The 10,531-nt window shown below is 43.8% G+C and overlaps 1 long non-coding RNA gene across 1 annotated transcript in view; it reads right to left on the reverse strand.

The window, feature by feature from the left end:
- Positions 1-5,766: 5,766 nt before the first annotated feature.
- LOC108503026 overlaps positions 5,767-10,531 on the reverse strand; it is a 161,675-nt gene continuing 156,910 nt past the window's right edge. The window contains exons 13-14 of the long non-coding RNA XR_001876698.1: positions 8,554-8,645; positions 5,767-6,484 (exon numbers count right to left, since the gene is read on the reverse strand). This is a non-coding gene — a long non-coding RNA (uncharacterized LOC108503026). The remainder of the gene's footprint in view (positions 6,485-8,553; positions 8,646-10,531) is intronic.

A 10,531-nucleotide genomic window follows, 5' to 3' on the forward strand; every position in this document is an offset into this window, starting at 1 on the left:
GCAAGGTCTCACTTTATTCATCTGCAGGGGAAGGGCAGGGCCTGTATTTTTCCTCTGTTCTACAGTTTAGGAATAATTGATAATGCTGTAGAGTAGAATTGCTTACAGCATTTCTTTCCTTGTCCCTCAGTCCTATCAATGAAATTAGGCATAGCTTTTGCTCCATGTCTCCCTGAAAGACAAAGGATTCTCCTTCAGCACCAAAAGCAGAGGAGCTCTGCCAGGTTGATGCCACAGCAAGAGATGGGACAAGACAGAAAGCCTGCTCGGATCAGTGTGGGGTTCCTACCTACCCTGATGCTATGTGTCTTTCTGGCACTTTGTCTAAAATTCATTTAATTCACCAATGGCATTTTAGGATTTCCTACATGTGCTAAATTGTAATAAATGACATCCGCTGATGGCAAAGAGGATTATGGAGGGTAGGGCTGCCTGAGACAGCCAAAATCCACTGGAGATTGAAAAGGTGTGAGCAGTAAATAAAAGGAAATCCTGGATCACCATATAGTGTTCAGCTCCCACACTTTGACCTCCTTTAGTCCCTTCTATATTTTGTTAAGATCGTATTTCTTTATGTGCTGCCTGGCTTAAAAGCCATCATAAATCTGTGGCGTGCAGTAAGAATAACAGGGAAGGCACCGTGTAATACAAGGGGCTCTAATTCCATCCCAGGCACTCAGAGGGAGCTGTAAATCAGTGTGGAGAAGCTTTAGACGGGAGAAGTGGGGCCAGGGCTGGGAAGGCGGCCGCAGCCTGGCCCCATCCGCCCTCGGGCTGAGCCCACCTTCCTCACCGGGGAGGGGAACAGCCTTCCTTCCCCTGCTGTGCTGCAGGGAAGGGGCTCACCCTGCCCCACAGCCCATGCCCTCTGCCCTGGCCCTCCTGGGCTCCAATTCTCTCCCTCCCTCAGCCATCAGGGGACCTAAACTAAGGAGAAACTCTAAGTATCCAGTGAGTAACATATCCTCCGTGTTGTTGCTGCTGAAAAGCATGGTCTGCTGCCAACCCAGAGCACAAAAAAAACACCAAAAAAGAGTTCTTAGAGTTCTTCGGCCTTGAACAGCGACAAAACTACTTAAAGTACTTTTTGGGAAAAAGTGCACCTACCTACCTTTGGGGGAATAACCTGTGGGATGAGCCACACGGTTCGTGTATCACGGCTTGGAGCACAGCCCAGGCGTCGCTCATGTCGAGGTGTTTGCCTCCCCGGCATCATCTGCAAAAACCAAGTCACACCTGCTTGGCCCACACGTGGCCAAACCACAGCCTGTCTCCCAGCTGCCCCGGAGCTGTCTCCCAGTCCTGCCAAGGAGCTCGGGCAGGACCAGCCCTCCCAGAGCCATCTGAGCTGCCTGTGAGCTCACCTACTCACCCAGCTCACGCGGACGCAGCTCCACCACTGGAAACCTGGGAAGAGCTTGAGCTGGGGATATACTATCACATTCAAAACAATAAAATCTTTTTCCTTGCTCTAGTGTGAAAAAGCCTAACCCTAAAGTGGAGGCTTTCTGAGGCAGACTTTTCTAATACTCATTTTACTTAAGTTTTGATAAAAAAATGTGAATGATCACTTTTTCTTTTTTTCTGCCAGACAGCAGAACGTGATGAATGTCTGAAATGTAATGTATTTATAAGGTTTCTTTGTGCTACAGTTAAAACCTATTAAGCTTTGGAAAAGCTGAATTGCAAAGGGGAATGAAATGGAAACTTATTTGTTCATTTGAACTTCCAAACTCAGACTCTAAGATTTGGTACGACGGGGAAATAAAAGGTGAATCACTGAATCCTGGGCCATCAATCATTTCATTTTAACCACGGTAAACAGGAGAAAAAGGGAGAGAAAAAGAAAATACAACCAAAGTTGTGAACATGTTGAAACTTCAGGGGAAATAAGTTACCACGTGGTAACCATGGGTATCCTACGCCAAACCTCAGCAGAGGTCACCAGAACAAGCCAGCAAGCCAAACCTAAATAAAAATAGGACCTATGGGATTGCCCATCTGATTTTCACATAGTCACTGCTGCAACACCATTTGTCAAGCTCGCAGGGTAGTTTTTTACCAGATGTGAGAGAGACAGTACCAAAGCCAGGCTGAAGCCAGAGAGAAGAGCGTGTATGCTTCCACAAGGGAATAATCTGCCCAGGAAGGTCTGTAAAGTCCAGCATTCCACTGAAACCTCCCAGATCCCCCAGTGCTGCAAACTGTGTTTTAACAGTTCCACAAGTGAGATGTTTTTGTCATTGAAAGCGAGATGTTAAAAGGACCTGTCTTGCTGTGTAAAGGAAGGATTAAACTGCCTTTTCTCCTATTTTTTGGTATATTTTGCATGTGGGAGAACAAGTTCTATGTGTGCAACCAAACCCATCACCTTGCCGTTATGTTCCCCTTCTTCCACAGATTTATGGTGTAAGTTCATGTTCTCAAAATATCTTTAATGGACCCAACATTTTCTGTCCATGGATTTCCAGGTGCGGTTTGTGCCTCTTAGATAGCAGAGAATTCTCTTTGGGGGTCATTAAAAGTCATTAAATGAGCCTGCTTATGAGAAACTAAGGGACCAGTCTGGTTTTTGGGGTTTTAGTTCTCATTCTTGATTTTCACTGTTACAGCTTTTTACTTGCAACATAAAGTCTACCTGCTGAAGAAGTCACGTGACTCATCTGGTACTATTTGTAAAACACTGTAAGATTCCTGAGGGAGGGGGAAGTTGAACAAAACCAATGCATTGCTAGTAAAATTTGTTGCATTCAGATGTCAAGGAAATACAAACATCCTGAATGCAACTTTGCAGCATTTTTGGAATCACTTCCCATAATAGCTTCATTCCATTCAAATGAGTCAGAAACAAAACAGACTGAGAGCAGACAAACTTTGAAATACTTAAAAATTCTTTAATTCAATTTTTCATGATAAAGACTTTTAAAAGGATAATTATTTTGCAGGCAGTTACTAAAAATCTACATTTAAAATCTAAATGTAGAGCAATTAGTGACAGGATAACAACAACTGTATCTAGACTTACTTTGCTGTCTCAGAAGTACGTCTCAGTATATTTTAGCTCTCATTTCTCTGTGAATTAAAACACTGGTGTTGTTATGCTGCTTATCAGGGAAGGCAGTAGGTTGTATAGTTATCTCCTGATTGGGGCAAAATCACTACCCTGAAACCACACAACCTACTACCTCATCCTGTTAGAGCATCATGCACATCTTCTGAAGGAAACCAACATTTCACCATTTGCACACACGTTCTATCCCACCCACTTCTGTAACTGTGGCCTGCTGACCCTTCCTCACAGTTCCACTGGAAGTCAGTCAGAATGGCTGAGGTGACTCCAGAGACATCACAACTGCAGTGCAAACACTGTCCCTCCCAAATTAGCAATATGTAACAAAAAGCAAGTGAAATTAGGATCCAAAACTGATTAAAGAGATCTCTCACTTAGGGCTCAAGCATTTACCAGTTCCAGGGCAGAATACGAGCGACTGGAAGATATCCTCTTTGGTTTTTGTCCAGCTCATCCCTTTGCAGTTTCTCAAACAGCCGACACAAAGTGGATTTAAACAGCTGCTGACTCCAAAGTGGCATTTTCTGTTGACCATGGACACAAATGCCAGAAGGTAAAGGAAAAGTGGGTCAGCTGTTTCCAGAGGGCCACTCTCACGGCAGCGCAGGAACGCTGGGCATGAGCAAGTCCACTGCAGACTGGGAAAAGGGCTCACTCACACCCCACCTCCTCTGAGAAAACCACAGAAAGGAAATGGCTTTTGGGCCTGAATGGGAAATAGAGCAATCTAAACACTGTAAGGACCTTTGTGTACAAGAGCCAAATGCAATGTACAGACAGAGCCAGGGAATGTTACAGTTGCAAAATCTCTGTGTTGTCTTTCAAAGGCACATCCAGCGCTGGTATCACAGCCACTTCAGGAAAGACAGTAGATTGTATAGTTATGTGACAGGCAGGGCATAGCCCTAAAACTATACAACCTACTACCTCACCCCAAAGGACAGTCAGACTCTGATCAGATGAAGCACAAGCTGTATTCCCAGACAGCTGGATTGCTTGGTGACAACCTAGAAGACAAAAAGCTCTGGAGACAAATATTAGCAGTCTTGAATTTGAAACAGTTTGCTATATACCAGACAACATTCTGCTTAATGAGCTCTAGTTTCATGTTTGAAATGTTTAATAGATTTGCAACTTGTGAAGTCATGTCAGTGACAAGATACACGAGGGAAAGAGGATACAGCATTCATTTTTAATAACTGCACTTGTGTACTTCCAACTCTGACACAACTGTATCCTATCAAACCAGTCTGTCACTCTGGGAGCAGGCACTGCTATGACTCAGAGAGAAGATGCTGACTTAGAGGGATTGTACAGCATGCTCCTAGATATTCCTCTATTATCCTAATGGGGAAGAGCTGAGGCTCTCTAACTTAATTTCCCAAGTCCCACATGAGTAAATCCCTAAGACTGAACAAAGGATTTCTCAAGACTGTGAGGAACTGTTGTGGCCTACTCAAACACCACACTAGTCCTGACTGAGCATAACCCAGCTCTGAACTGAGCACCAGACCAATAGACCCTGCTGGACCACATACACCTTGCTCAGGGGGGCTAGCAGAGCTGCCACTACAGCACCAACTACTGTCACCTCAAACCTGTGCTGCAGTTTGAGGGGGTTGTTATTCCCCACCGCATGGTTTGACGGACAACACTTCACATTCAGGGCAGATCTAAAGAAGTGGAAATCTGAGGAATCAGTCAGTATTGTAGTATAAATACTGCTTAAATAAATAAGTAAACCTTTAAAGTAAAAGGTACCATATAATTCAATCAGCTAACTTCCCTTTTGCTAAGTCAACTAAGGAACACAATAACTGATGCACCCATCAGCCCCATGCAGAGAAAGGAAAGCAGATCTTACCCCGAAGGTCACACTGCAGGGGACTGAAGCCATCTGCCCTGGCTTTCAGCATCACTGATGTGGGGACCTGAAAAGAGAGGAGCAAGACAAAACACACCCATCTCAATAGCATTTTGCTGCACACTGAAACGATTATAAGGTGGGAGAGAGCACAGGGAAAAGCCGAGAGCAGCTTCCTTCTTGAGGAGAACCATGCACAGCACCAGCTTTCCCATTCACTTTTACTACCACAGTTTCACTACGGCCCAGGGCAGGACCCTGACTCAAAAGAGACAGGCAAGAGGAAAGTAGAGTGAAAAGAACAGATTTTTTTGGATTGACTTGAGTGTTAAGAGCATTGGAGAGACAGGCAGAGAGAGGTATTAGCTCCTTCAAGGAACAAACACTTTTAAATGAAGCAGAGAAGGAAGAAGAATGCAGATGTCTGACCAAATTAGATACCAATGTGCTAACTATAAAAGCCTGTACCATCCATGTCAAAGATCATTTCACTGCAGGGGCCTGAGACCATGTGCAGAAAGAGGTCACTGTTGCTGGGAGCTGCACATGGTGCCGTTTGTGCACAAGGCAGGACTGGTGCGACTCTGACCACACTGAGGTCACTGTGGTGGAGGAAACACTGTCCAACCCTGTATTTCACATCTTGGAACCTCAATGCCCTTGCAGGCCAAACAGGATACACACTGTAATATTCTCTGTAGGCCACACTGAAGGAACAGCTTCAGAGATTTCAATATCTCACCCATGTCAACTGTGCACGACTGGTAGGAGAAGCCACTCCCTGACCACTGTCAAAGAAATCCTTTGGGAAAGCTCTTCAGCAGAAAGCCTGACAGTCTTCTCTATGTACTGAGGGGTTTTAAAGTCAATTGCTCTCAGAATAATCCTCTGAAAAACGCCCTACCCCGTGCCTCTGGTTCTTAGATCAAATATTTAAAAATAAACATCATCTTTGTGCATGCAGTCAGAGACCTCAGTATTTTTCCTAAGAGCCAAGAACTTGCATTGGAGCTTTGGCTAAAATTCTGTGCCATTTCAGCAACCTGTGAGTTGTGCAGTCACCTCTCAGGAAGTGCTTTCTGTGTAAAATAAACCCTATGCTTATATCAACAGAACCATATTACATAACATAATTGGAGGAAAGCTGTGCATTGTGTGACTGACTTCAAAGTGACACTTTTGTAAGCATTTACTTTGAAGTGGAAGGATTAAAACAACATAACTTTTCAGAGTAGCAACTCTTTATGCTGGATGGTACAGCGAAACCAGTTCAAAGGACCAGTCTGGCACTAAAAGGATGATTCACAGTAGTGAAAAGCCCAAACAACCCCACAGACCCAACCAACTCCAACAACAGGGAATTTTGGATGAAGAACTTACACTTACAGCTGATTCCAGAGACTCTAAGAAGAAAGACAGATCCAAATAGTGGCAAGCTCCTGGAAACCCTGAGTATGTTCCAGGGATTTCACTGCCTGTCTTTAATATATGTGGACTTCACTTTCAGTTTCAGGTGCAGTGCTAGGTGAGAGAGCTAAAAATATTCACCCCTGTTGAAAAAAAGGTGAACTTTTATTAACCATTTCTAAAGGATGCTCTTATTCGCTGTGATAACTATCTTAAAGACTCTTTTCTCTAGGTGCAGTTGATGTAATGTTGCCTTAATATATATTTTCCCACAAAAATAGTAGTTTGTTAATTCATAAAGATATTGAGATAATTATTTGTAAAGCACCATAAACTCTGTGTAATACTATTTTCTGTAAGGTCTGTTATTATGGGTATTAGTAATACTCATTAGCAGACAAAACCAGAAAAGAATGTGTTTTATCCAACACCTAAAATTAATTAGTCTTCTGCTCTCACATGCTGCTCATAAACTTAATTGACTTAGATCACCAAACAAGGATGAACTTTAAAATACTTAATGAAAGAAAAATGCATGTTCATTTTCCTTCTATGAAGACGACAGGCACAAGAAATAACTATCTGGCAAGAGTTATGCTTCTAGTTTAACAACTGTTTAATACTAGGAAAAATATGACATTTCCATATTCCAACTCTCACTGCTCACTGAAAAATGTCTTGGAACTGATGTTAATAAGTACCTCGACAGTCACTTTTAAAAAGGCACAGGGCCAACCAAGTCTGCTATTTCTGTGATGTTATAGGGAAGCAGACAGTTTTAAAGCAGGGTTGTTATATAATTAAAAGCCTTACTAATGAACAGGCTCTTGGACAGCACAGAACAACCATTTTGCGATCTCTGAGCACCTTCCACCCAAAGCCTCCTGAGGATTTCCAAAGGCTGAGTGTCCCTGGGCTCCCAGGAGGAAGGGGAATGCCGTGTGCTCTCAGGGGCACTGTGATTCCACAACAGGGGAGAAGAGGGCCTGGAGCCCCTCCAAGGTGGGGACATTCCCCAGCAAGGTGTGAGGCTGGATGCAGGACAGGTCAGAGCTATCCAGTCCCTCTCCATGTAACAATTACCTTGGCTCCCCAAGTGGTGCAGTCACCACTCTGCTCCCACAGACTGAAAATGTCACCAACGTTTGCTGGCAAGAGCACTGTGGGGCCAATGGCTGAGGATCTGCTGTGGTGGGTGCTGCAGCCAAGGGGAGCTTTGACAAATTCAACAGGGCCTGGATCAGGCAGCAAACTGAATGGCCACATCTTTCTTTCTGGGCAGGACTGTGCCAGAGCAGTATCATGGCAGGGAACTTCCCTGGAGATTTTACATAGAAATTTCTTGGTGGAGGGAAGGATTTGGTTTCCTTGGATCTGTGTATGACAAACTCCACACATAGTGTTTTAAAATATATTTTTAGCTGAATATAACAAAAATGACACACTGCCTTGCATGTTCAAGAAGTAAAAAATATTCTACAAACACAGATGTTGTGACGCCTGTGAAGTACAACATGTATAGTGTCTTACCCATCACTTAAATACAGCTGTTCCTAAAATGGCAAACAACAGCTCTTTGCCCAGTTGTGAAACTTTCCTGTAATTTAATGATACAGGACAGATTCTGCCAGAACTTCAGGCAGGCACAATGGGAAAAACTCACAGGACTGAGCCTGCACAGCCTCCTCTCCTCCATTCTGTGGAGGTGCACAGGATTTCCTCCAGGTTGGCTCGGGGCTGGGTGTACATCGAAGGTGTTCTGCACCATCACAGGCACGGTCTATATGCATGTGCTGGGCATTCCATGGCCCTACTGCTGTGAATTGCCTTGCAAGTCAAACAGATGCTTCAAAACAGAATGCATTAGGGAAAAGACAGTTTTCCATCAAAAACACACCTAATTTTTCTTGGATGTGGGATCACGTCTTCTGCTTATGCAAACTGCAGTATCTACACGGACAAAATTGTTATTTTTCTATTGCACTCATTTCTGCTATTTTTGCTTATGTACTACTCTGAATGCTAAAAAAGCCATAAAAGCTGGTATTCCAGAGGATGATGAAACACTCAATACCTCAAAGCTTCCACTAACACAGAAATTACACCAGGGCTAAGCACTGGCTGCTCTGTAGGTCGCACTTGTGTTCCTAAGCAAATCAACATTTCAGGAGATACATGCTTAAAAAACAAACTTCAAAAGTTTAATACTCACTGCATCCCTGAGGTCTCCAAGGCAGAGGTGAGGACCACCAGATCCTAATGCCCAGAAATCAGGGTGAGGCCACAGTCCAGGGGAGATGAAACCTGTGTGCAAATGGAGAATCCACTGGGTAAGTGAGGTGCATCTTGTGAAAAACAAATGTTACAAGTACTCTTGATATCTTCCCATGTGTAAAAGCAAAAGTGCAAGGGCTGGATTACCTGTGAGATGAGCCCAGTAAGAGAAGATGAAGCTGTGACAAATTAGGGGGTTTTTTTGTTAGGGAAGGAGCAAAGAGAATATGTCAGTTCTATTTTCTCTTGGCAGTCAGAGATAGGAAGAAGAAAAGGGGCATAGAACACCTCTCAGAGTAAGGATTTGCCACACATTCATCAGTTATCTCCACGCTGTCAGGAGGATTGTATTGACACAGATCACACTAAAATGAAATATTAATCCCCACCCCCCAAATATTCACTCATTTCAGGATGCTGAGCAATGGCCCATATTTTTGAAAGAGTTGGACTTGCCTAACTCAGCTGACATGACCCGGATTTGCCTAAACTCTGAACACAAAGCTGGACACTTCAACAGAGCACCCTTATCTTTGGTTTGATATGCAGTGTCCAGCTCTTCCAAACTGCACCTTTCCCACATCCCCTCAAACCCCATGAAAACAAAAAGCTGGGCACAGTCACTGATGCAGAGACCAGTCACGATCACAGTCATCCAGTCTCTCCAGCTAAATACTCAGACATCTCACAAGCAATATCTGAGTAGTGTTTTTAATTATTTTTGGATGGAAACCCCCTTTACTATATAGAGAATCTTAAAAAAGCCCTCTGAATTTTAAGGCAACCAGATTTCACTTTTTAGTATGTGCAATTCATACAGTGTCACACCTAGCCTATGTGACACCGCCGAGGAAGTGTTACTTATTTCAGTTCCTGACAGAAAACAGTAACTAGAGTTGCATCTTCTTTAAAAAAACACCATTTCCAATCTCAACACACTAATTCCTTGAAAATTTTCTTTTAAAAGACATGCAATAAACTAGTATGTGCAAGTTCAAACTTAATCAAGCCCCAAGAAGGAATGTCTGTCAGGGTAAGCCTCAACAAGAAACTAAAATTCATTTTGCAGAATGCAGCTGTGCCAATAACTATAGTTGGTAGAAAATGTCTTCTGGCCCTTGCCCCATAAGGCTTCCATTTTAAATTTTAGCCTTTAGTGACATGGAGCAGCTGACAAGTAGGAATTGGTAGTCTGGGAGCCAGGATTAGACCAAAGCTCCGAATGACCTAGAGGTACATGGATTTTGCCTAAAGTTCTGTATTTACATTAATGCACACTTACATTTGCCATCACCACAAACAGGATGAAGCACTCAAGTGCTAACCAAGAATAAGCTTTGTATGATGGCAGACAAGCAGAATCCATCCTTCACAAACTCCATTTGTCACAATCACTTTAGACCCGCAGCATGGGAAATTGTGGATACCATTATGTGGAAAGCTGGCATGAAATCACCAGTCTGTGTAGTATGTTTGTTTTAAAATATTGTTACAAGCTTAAAATCCATTTCCATTGCAGAACAACATTCTGGGGTTTGGACTGAATTTGGGCTCAAGCCAGTGGGCTTCGTTCAATCTGACAATCCATTAGTAGAGGCCTGATGTTCACATACGTTAACCCAGAGAAGGCATTTGTACAGGCATTGCAAACCCAAACTGCAGCAGCCTGCTTATTTCTGGTTCCTTCTGGGGGGCAGGGAAGGTGTGAAGCCACAGCCCCGATCAGACAAGGCCATTTACAAGAGCAGTGACTGTCCTGTCAGACATTTCCATGTCCCTCACGGGACAAGGCCTGGCCAGGCCCTGACGCACCAGCCGAGGGACACGCTCTCCCTGCCTCCGGAGTTGCGGGGCCTCCCCACCTCACATCCTGCCTGGAATCCCCCTCCTCTGCTGCCAGAACTGGCCCTGCCTCT

This window comes from Lepidothrix coronata, unplaced genomic scaffold (assembly GCF_001604755.1).
Source record: "Lepidothrix coronata isolate B3197 unplaced genomic scaffold, Lepidothrix_coronata-1.0 Scaffold129, whole genome shotgun sequence".
In the NCBI taxonomy this organism is placed as follows: Eukaryota; Metazoa; Chordata; class Aves; order Passeriformes; family Pipridae; genus Lepidothrix; species Lepidothrix coronata.